Genomic DNA, 9,617 nt, shown 5'->3' with positions numbered 1-9,617 from the left:
TAGAAATGCTATAAAAGCTCTTTAACACGGGCTTTTTAACTTTATGGCCTTTCAGATGTGCAAAGTTGCAACTTATCGGAGGATTCCCAGGCTTTCCTTGGGATGGTGTTTCATTTGCAGACAGCACTGCTAGTCTAGGCTCCCCAGTCACTTTCGTCCACACTATTTTAGGCTCACTGGGGGGGCTGGCTGCCTGCACACCACTCCCTGCTCACGCCTACGCACCAGATCGGTCACATGCTCTCCAAAACATAACACAGTGATGTCCTCAGCCCTGGAGGTTGAATGAGCTCAGAGCAGGTGCAGAGGAAGAGGAAAGAGGAAAGAGGAAATGTGTGACATGGGCTGCCTTCTTTGCTCTGCCCAGCCCTGCCCTTCCCTCTCCGGGTTTCTACCAGCTCAGAACAACTGGCATGTGATGTCCTCCAGCCAACAAATAGGCCAAGAGGTCAGAGGACAGTCCCTGGCTACTGGTTAGAGTGGCTGACTGAGGGCCGTTTCAGTTAGCATTAGTGCCTTAGCTTCCCATGGAAAGAGAGCTTTGCAGTGGTCTATACCTGCCAGACAGCTAGCTGGGCTCTCCTTTCACTTGGTTAGATAGCTAGGATTGCCTTGAAGTCCTGGGGTAGACCAATTGAAGGAAAGAAGAGAGAGAGAGAGAGAGAGAGAGAGAGAGAGAGAGAGAGAGAGAGAGAGAGAGAGAGAGAGAGAGAGAGAATGTGAGTGAATATGCTAAGTATCAGGGTGGGTGTGGGAGAGGGTGTATGACAGTCTGAACGTGAGAGATCAGTGTCCTGTGCGAATGTGAAGCATGTCCTATGTAAATGGGTGCTATGCGGTGTGTAGGCATTTGATGTGTGTTCTGTGATACGTGATGTGCTTTATGATGTGTGAGTATATGATGTGGCTGTGTGCTGTGTTTTATATATATATTATATATATCATATATCTGTATTATGTATGTCTATGATGTTTAGGAACTGACTGTGTAGTTGAGCCTGCCAATCAGGGTTGAAAACATATAGATAAGAGCAGAGAACTTAACATGTATAGTCTTTAAAGTAGATTCCTTTGAGGGGTGGGTGAGGGATTGGCCATCTACAAACCCTTTGATCTACTATGGTGCTCTGCCTGCAGGATACACTGTAGCAATAGTGTCAAGGTCCTGTGGGAGTAACCAGCCAGTATCTGATTGGAATTTAAGCCCACCTCCTGAGGTGGAACCTGTACCTGACACTGCTCTGGTAGCCAAGGGTTTGAGATGAGATAGGCCGTGGTCGTAGGGGAAAAGCAAATACTATTGTTCTGGTAAAGGAACATTGAAATTAAATGACTTCTAAGGACATTCTACTCTATGTATAGATCTTGCTCAGCCATTTTCAGAGAAGTTTCTTCTTGCAGCGTGAGACCCACAACTAAACAATGTACAGAGAGTGAAAGACTTTGGAACAGTCACTCCTAAGTGGGGTGTCTCCATCAAACTCTTCCCTCAGGGCTCAGGAAACTATGCAAAGGTGGAAAGATTGTAGGAGTCAGAGGTGATGGATGACTCAAAGGAAACAGTGTCTTCAGACACAACAGGACTGATGGATACACACAGAGGTTGTGACAGCATGCACGGGGCCTGCACAGGTTCAAGCCACATGGGACCCCAATGCCAAGAGGCAGAAATGGACACAAACTCTTATGTCTAACTAAGAAGGCATTGTCAGCTATTCAATGCTTACAAAGGGAAACTGGGTTGTTGTTGTTGTTTGTTTTTGTTTTTCCAATAGAGTCTCTCTGGGTTTCCCAGCCAGCAGTGGATGACCAACAGAAAATGAACCCCGGTGGTATTTTAAGGTTGTTTTTGTTGTTGTTCATTTGTTTTTGTATTTTGTTTTGTTTTATTTTGCTTTGTCTCAAGTTACTTTGGGCATTAAAAACAAACAAACAAACAAGCAAGCAAAAATAGAGAAACAAGCCAAACCCTTAGTCGTCTGTTGTTTGTGTATTATGGTTTCAGATTTTGTGTTTTGTGTGAGCTCTCAGAGGGCACATGCAACCAGAGGGAGGCACATCCCTTGTCCGTAGCCACACCCTGTCATCCCCTCAGGCAGAGCTTGTTCAGGAGGATGTTGGGATGAGCCAGGGTGCAGGGAAGCACTTTGGGACTTGAGGAAATGGGGACATCACTAGAGAGACTCCAAGGCCTGGCCTCCAACAGTTCATTTCCTTCATGTGGCATACATATAAGTAACTGAGAACTTCTCAGCCCAGTCAGACTCCAAGGAGACCGGAAGAAGCAGTTCCTTGTGAACTCAGGTAAGAGACTTTCTCAGATGGTTCTGGGGATAAGCCCAGTCCACACAATCATTTACCCATTTATATTGAGGGTCAGTCATGTCCCCCCAAAGAACTTTCTAGAAAGATGAAGTCTCTTGGAGAAACAGGAAGTGTCACTGTTATCCTTGTATCTGGTAGATAACGGTAGCACAGCATTGAGGACAGTGGGTGTTCAACAAATGCTAGTCTGGTTGTTGAATTTATGATCGTGTTGATGAAAAAATTACAGATCTCGTTTTAAAAGGAATAAGAGAGGGAATTTATTCTGGAACCATTTTGAGTAATCATGGTTGCTTACCCTAACTTCCATGTGCCAGCATGGAAACAGTTTCATAAGGTTTTATAGTTTCACAGAACAAGGAAAGCAGGTTTTAAAAATGACAATTAAAAAAATTATGTATATTATATATATCTTGTTATTAAAGTAACTTAAAATTGTGTAAGCTTAAAAGCTCTTGCGATTTACCATGTGATTAGCTCTCTCTATTGGTTTACCTATGTGGTCATATTGATTAAATACATCTTTTGTCTTTTATGATTATTTGTTTCATGAAATTTTAGCTTTACTGGGAGCGAAAGGAAGCTGGGCCAAGGTAATAATATTAGTTTACATGAGCACTTACTCATAAGGCATTTTGGTACTAAGTAAATTATGTCAAAACGAACAAACCAGAATCATGCATAGACAGTTTACATATACATATATAATGTCATACATAAGGTATATTTTAATAAATCAAGATTTTGAATGTTATTGTTAATTGGGATCATATTTTCTATGTCTTTACTGTAAAAGGAAAACACAAGAGAAATCTTCAGTAAACATGTCTATTAACTTATATACAGTTTAGCCTTAGTAAAAAACAGTTTTATATTAAGGATATTTTGAAGAAATCATATGGATTTTATGTTACCCATTATATAATGAGATAAAAAGTTATATAAGTATGTATTTATAATTTGTTTTTAAGGAAATTCTTTGTTTGTTTGTTAGTTTGTTTGAGACAGAGTTTCTCTGTGTGGCCCTGGCTGTCCTGGAACTAACTTTGTAGACCAGGCTGGCCTTGAACTCATCTATCCTCCTTCCTCTGCCTCCAGAGTGCTGGGATTACTCGTGTGCACCACTGGATATAATGACTATTTTTATCTCCTCACTGAACCAGTTTGTCTTGACGCCAACCTTATTAGACCTCAGGATAGCAGAGGGAACTTTTATATAGCTTTCATTTGGTTGAGAGGTTGACTCTGATCTTTTGATCGCAGGCTCTTTGCCACTGAGTATGTTTCCTGGAGACAGCCAGTAGTTGCATTATGATTTTTAATGAATTCAGACAGTTTGAACCTTTAAATGGGGCACTGGGGCCATTTGTGTCAAAGGTTGTTTTCGAGGGATGTTTGTTAGTGCTCCTCTGATTGGATTATTGTCAGATGTCTCGTGTTAATGTTGGTTTTCCTGGGTTACTGTGTTGGACATGATGGGTTCTTTGCTAGCCCTCCTTTGCTCATCTATTCATTTCATAAAATCAATTCTTCTTTTTGTTTTTGTGAAAAAGTTTTTCTTTTAGTTTGCCATTTGCTTGAATGTTTTCTTTGGGGTTGTTTAAAATTGTTCCTAGCATAATGTGTGTACGTGTGTAAGAATGTGTGGCACACGTGTGTGCAGATGCCCGTGGAGGCCAGGAGGGGGTGTCAGATGCCCGGGAGATATAATAGACATCTGTAAGCAGCTAACTGTGTGTGGTGGGAACTGAGCGTGGGTCCTTTGGAAGAGCAGGACGGGTTCTTAGCATCTGGGCCATTCCTTTGACCCACTTTCAGTGTTTTCTGCAGTGACAGCATAGTTGTCATGAACTGCTTTAGTTTGCAAATGTCCTTATTTTTTCCTCAATTTCAAGGGAGAGCTTTACTGGACATAGCCATCTTGATAGGCAGGTGTGTATATTCAGGACACAGTACAGCCGTACGTCCACGTTTCCTGGGCTTTGGTGTGGCCGATGATAGAACAGACATTATCCTATCGTGTTCGCCTCCGTAGCTGGGTTGGTGTTTCCCCTTAGAGCTTTAACACAGTTTCTTTGTTTTGCAGTGTTGACATCTTGACTACGATATGCTGTGACTTGACTCGCGAGAGAGATTCCACCTATTCGGGGATCTAAATGCCTCTTGTGTTTATGTCGGTTTCTTTTTATAGGCTTGGGAAATTACCTTTCCCAAGTTATTGAGGAAACTAATTACATTTTTAGATTTTACCTCAACATTTTCTTCTTCTGTGAGGATGCTTGGGTTTGGTCACCTGAATGTGTCCTGGGTTTTGGTCATGCTGTCCAACTTTTCTTTGTATATCCGAACAAGTTATCATCTTTAATTTGTTCATCCCGTGGCAGTCTTTCTTCTTCCCTTTGTGGCATGGTTTTATTCAATGATTCTGCCCACTGCATTTTTATTTATTTGATTGACACGTTGACTTCCCACCTTTCTGTCCTGCCCCTTCTCAGTCTTGCATCTAAGTGTCTCTGTGTTTCTGTCTGTTATCCATGGTGCTCATCTTCTAGTCTATTTCTCTAACTCTCTGCTTCCGGTCCTGTGTTGATTTTTTTCACTTCGTTCAGCTGCTTCTTTGTAAACTTTTACACCGTTTTCTATTCTTTAAAAAGTAGGACTCTGAAACACGCCCAACATTTCATCCACCACTGCCTTTGGCTTCTGGTTTGGGGGAACTGTTGTTTTGTGGCTGTTTTCTTATAATGGCTTAGTGTGTGTGTGTGTGTGTGTGTGTGTGTGTGTGTGTGTGTGTGTGTGTGTGTGTGCCTACACATACATGTAAGCTTTGCACTTCCATTAGGATGGGTGTGGTCTCTGGCTCCCCTTCCCTCACACACATTTCCAACACTTTGACTTTTTTTTTTCAAGCCCCCCTGGTTCGCTGGTTTTTCGTTGATGCTTCCTGAGCTTTCAGAAGGGATGCTGGCTACAGCGACAGATGCAAAGACTGGCATCAGTCTGGGTGTGAACTCGCAGCAGTGAGCACTCGGCCCTTCCCTGTCCTCTTGGTTTGCTAGGGAACTGACTCGAGAAAACATAGTTAATAGGGTTCGAGAGCTAAGAGAACTAATAAAGACATGAAAGGGGGTGGAAATAAATAGTTAAGAAGTAAAAGAAATGGGGAAGGGAAGAGACAAGGTTGGAAAAGAGAAGATAATATGGGTCCAGGTGATAAGAAATACTGGAGAAAATGTTGTAGAACAGGTGCAGACCAGAAGAAAAGAAAGCCACGAAAACCTATTCCAATGAGACAGAAGCTAAAACAAAACGAACAACTGAAATATAGAAGCAAATATTTAAAATTCAAATTCCAGTGCACTACTAGCCTAGAATAGTAAGTAGTCCATGCTGCTTGATGGTCGTGATGGACTCAGTTCCTCCCGCCCTCTCAGCCATCTTACAATGCAGTCTTTGCAGGTGGGCGATGGCTTCAAACACACTAAACCAACATGTCTTCCCTCCTGGAAGGGGGCTGTAAGCGATTCTCCTTTCTCCAGGCCCCTGCCTGCCTGCTGCAGCTTCATCGATGGTGTGCATTCGGGGCTTTCTGTGATGGGTGTGTGTGTGTGTGTGTGTGTGTGTGTGTGTGTGTAGAGGGTACACTCACACTTGTATTTATGGTTGCTGCTGGACACCCTCTTTCCGGTGCTTTCTGACTGTTTTTATTCCTCTCCTTGGATAGCTCTTGTCTAAGAATTCTTGTGATCGGTAGCGAGATTCAGCACACTGCTCATTTTCCCACCTTCTCACTTGCCTAGGTGGTGGGTAGAAAAGCTGTCTTCCTCACGTTCCTCATGCTAGCTGCTCTCTGGGTACTGGCAGGGAGACTTAGCTTAAGTACCGTCGTGCAGTACTCTTACCCTAGTCCCCATAGCTCTGTGTTGCTCTGGCCATCTTTCTGTCCATAGTGAGTCCAGCTCCCGATCACAGCTCTGTAGTCCAGCCAGTCTCTCTTCAGCTTGTCTTTCTTATGGTAGCTGGGTTCAGCGGGGAGCAGTGCTTTCCTGACTGCTACTACTGACCCCAGCCTGGGGTGAGTGATTGTGGAGCAGCTGCTCCTGGCTATTTCACCATGATGATTTTCTAGAGGTCATCATGGCTTTTTTTCTCTCTCTTTTTTACCTGTTTTCATTTTCCCATGGTCCTTTGTGTCTTTCTGATGTTCTTCTGTCCTTTCTCTCATAGGAATTTGTTGCGTGTAATTTAAAAAAAAACACATTTCTGCCTTTCCTGAGAGCTCAGCCCTCGCTCTAGCCCCTTCCACCTTCCTTTTGTTCCTCCCAGTTTAGCTTTGTCATGCCACAAGCCATCATCACTGACCCAACTTCTCTTTTCTACCCACCTTTGTTCCTGGAGGGGTTGTGTTACCAGTCCCACCTGAGACCTGTGACTCCTCAGATAAAACACATATTCTCAGCTTTATTACTTCAGAACTTGCCGGTTAGCACAATTGGTGAACACAGAATCTCCTGCCTTAAACATATCAGCTAGCCTGTATCAGCTCGCCTGTATCAGCTAGCCTGTATCAGCTAGCCTGTATAAGCTAGCCTGTATAAGCTAGCCTGTATCAGTTAGCCTGTATCAGTTAGCCTGTATAAGCTAGCCTGTATCAGCTAGTCTGTATCAGTTAGCCTGTATCAGCTCACCTGTATTAGCTAACCTGTATTAGCTAACCTGTATCAGCTAGCCTGTATCAGCTAGCCTGTATCAGTTAGCCTGTATCAGTTAGCCTGTATCAGCTAGCCTGTATCAGCTAGCCTGTATCAGCTAGCCTGTATCAGTTAGCCTGTATCAGCTAGCCTGTATCAGTTCGCCTGTATCAGCTAGCCTGTATCAGTTCGCCTGTATCAGTTAGCCTGTATCAGTTTGCCTGTATCAGCTAGCCAGTATTAGCTAGCCTGTATCAGCTAGCCTGTATCAGCCTGCCTGTATCAGCCTGCCTGTATCAGCTAGCCTGTACCAGTTAGCCTGTATCAGCTAGCCTGTATCAGCTAGCCTATATCAGTTAGCCTGTATCAGCCTGCCTGTATCAGTTCGCCTGTATCAGCTAGCCAGTATTAGCTATCCTGTATCAGCTATCCTGTATCAGTTAGCCTGTATCAGTTCGCCTGTATCAGCTAGCCTGTATCAGCTAGCCAGTTTTAGCTAGCCTGTATCAGCTAGCCTGTACCAGTTAGCCTGTATCAGCCTGCCTGTATCAGCTAGCCTGTACCAGTTAGCCTGTATCAGCTAGCCTGTATCAGCTAGCCTGTACCAGTTAGCCTGTATCAGCTAGCCTGTATCAGCTAGCCTGTATCAGTTAGCCTGTATCAGCTCGCCTGTATCAGTTAGCCTGTATCAGCTCACCTGTATCAGTTAGCCTGTATCAGCTAACCTGTATCAGCTAACCTGTATAAGCTAGCCTGTATTAGCTAGCCTGTATCAGCTAGCCAGTATTAGCTAGCCTGTATCAGCTAGCCTGTATCAGCCTGCCTGTATCAGCCTGCCTGTATCAGCCAGCCTGTACCAGTTAGCCTGTACCAGCTAGCCTGTATCAGCTAGCCTGTATCAGCTAGCCTGTATAAGCTAGCCTGTACCAGCTAGCCTGTACCAGCTAGCCTGTACCAGTTAGCCTGTATCAGCTAGCCTGTATCAGCTAGCCTGTATCAGTTAGCCTGTATCAGCTAGCCTGTATCAGTTAGCCTGTATCAGCTCGCCTGTATCAGCTAACCTGTATTAGCTAGCCTGTATTAGCTAGCCTTCTGTGACCTCCTTGGCTATCTGCTAGTGGCAGAGGCAATGGTTCTAGCTTCTCCGATTGTTTCATGTGCTTCTCGTTCCAGAGCATAGCTGAAAATCCCCTCTTTTCCTCTGTCTCCTTTTCCTCCTGGGACCCAGAAGTCCCACCCGTTCACTGGGGCACATAGAGGCAGTTCCTCATCTGTCACCATACCCAGAAATCCTTTTTTATTTACTTTTGAGACAGGGTCTTGATAAGCAGTGTAGGTCGGCCTAGAACACACAGTATTCTGGCCTCCCCCTCCCAAGTGCTGTGACTATACGAGTGTGACATCACATCTAAGAGCCTTGGAAGACCCTCTCTTGAGTCCTTGGCGCACATGGCTAGGTGACCTGTTTTTCTTTTTTGTTGTAGCTTCATGGCCAACTTGGCACTACGGATCCCAGTCTTACACCTTTCATCTAATGTGCCCCTTTCCCACTTGAATAGTCTCATTTCTGAGATAATGCCTCATTATTTCCTTTTATGACAGAGGCTCCCCAGCACAGTTAAATACTTCAGGGAAGCTTGGGTTGGGGGCACACTGCATGTTTCTTAGCCTTCGGGTCCAGCTTCTTAGTCTTCATCCTAAGTGGTTTGTCTCTAACCTCACATTAATGTCTAGTGTTCTTGGAAGAATTCTTTAGTCTTGAGTCTTAGAAAAGTCTTAAATGATTAGATATTACTTCCCTTTACAAAGGAAAGTCAACTGCTATACCAAAGAACTACTAGGTAGGCCTTGTCAATGTATTGCTGGACCATTGTGCAACATCCTTTCAGAGATAATTTCCCTCGTGGTCAGATGTCTCAGTAACTCCATGAATGGCCATTGCCAATGTGGTTATCATCATCAGTCTCACCGTTGATTGTAAATCTTTTGTACAGAATTAAATGTCATCCTAACAATGTTCAGATCCACCTGTGACCCAGCTTCCTTCTTGTAAGGAACATTACGTGTGGTTTTAATGACGTGTCTTGGCCTCTCTCTGAGTGCAGGGATTGGGGTCGCCCATGTAACGAGCCCAGGATGGGGCCTCTGGTTGTTGACATGAATGCAGACACCGAATCTTAACTTCTGTTGTACACAGAACCCTTTAGTGACACTGCAAGCAGCTTGGGATTGGGATGGGATGAGGATAGTGTTATACTAACAAGTGACACTGCTGACAATTCATTATACCTCTTCCAGGATGACTTTCTGTCATTGCTGGAGAAGCTAGATCTGTATCGTCCTTCCAAAGAAAAGGGACCGAACACTCCTCATCATTTTCTCTGCCTCTTTCTTCCTGGGAGGGAGTCCAAGACACCAATCTAGGCTGGGGCCAGGGAATTAAGACAAAGTACTGCAGTTGGCAGCCCAAGAGGATTGAGCTCAAGGAAGAGCAAAGTGGTTAGTATCTGTCCCCAAGGCATAATGTTCAAGACCTCTTCAGCTCAGCCTTCGTGGTGGCTGAGTTTACTGAACACATATCCTGGGGTGCCTAGGAGCTAA

At 44.2% G+C, this 9,617-nt stretch overlaps 1 long non-coding RNA gene across 2 annotated transcripts in view; it reads left to right on the top strand.

The window, feature by feature from the left end:
- The first annotated feature begins 298 nt into the window (after positions 1-298).
- LOC148001598 (uncharacterized) overlaps positions 299-9,617 on the top strand; it is a 36,632-nt gene continuing 27,313 nt past the window's right edge. The window contains exons 1-2 of one of the 2 annotated variants that reach the window (XR_015635882.1): positions 299-448; positions 1,363-2,304. This is a non-coding gene — a long non-coding RNA (uncharacterized LOC148001598). The remainder of the gene's footprint in view (positions 449-1,362; positions 2,305-9,617) is intronic. The other variant, XR_015635883.1, reaches the window with a different exon arrangement.

This window comes from Rattus norvegicus, chromosome 13 (assembly GCF_021556685.1).
Source record: "Rattus norvegicus strain SHRSP/BbbUtx chromosome 13, alternate assembly SHRSP_T2T, whole genome shotgun sequence".
Classification (NCBI taxonomy): Eukaryota; Metazoa; Chordata; class Mammalia; order Rodentia; family Muridae; genus Rattus; species Rattus norvegicus.
The sequence above is the reverse complement of the archived record's forward strand: the minus strand, read 5'-3'. Positions and strand labels throughout refer to the sequence as shown.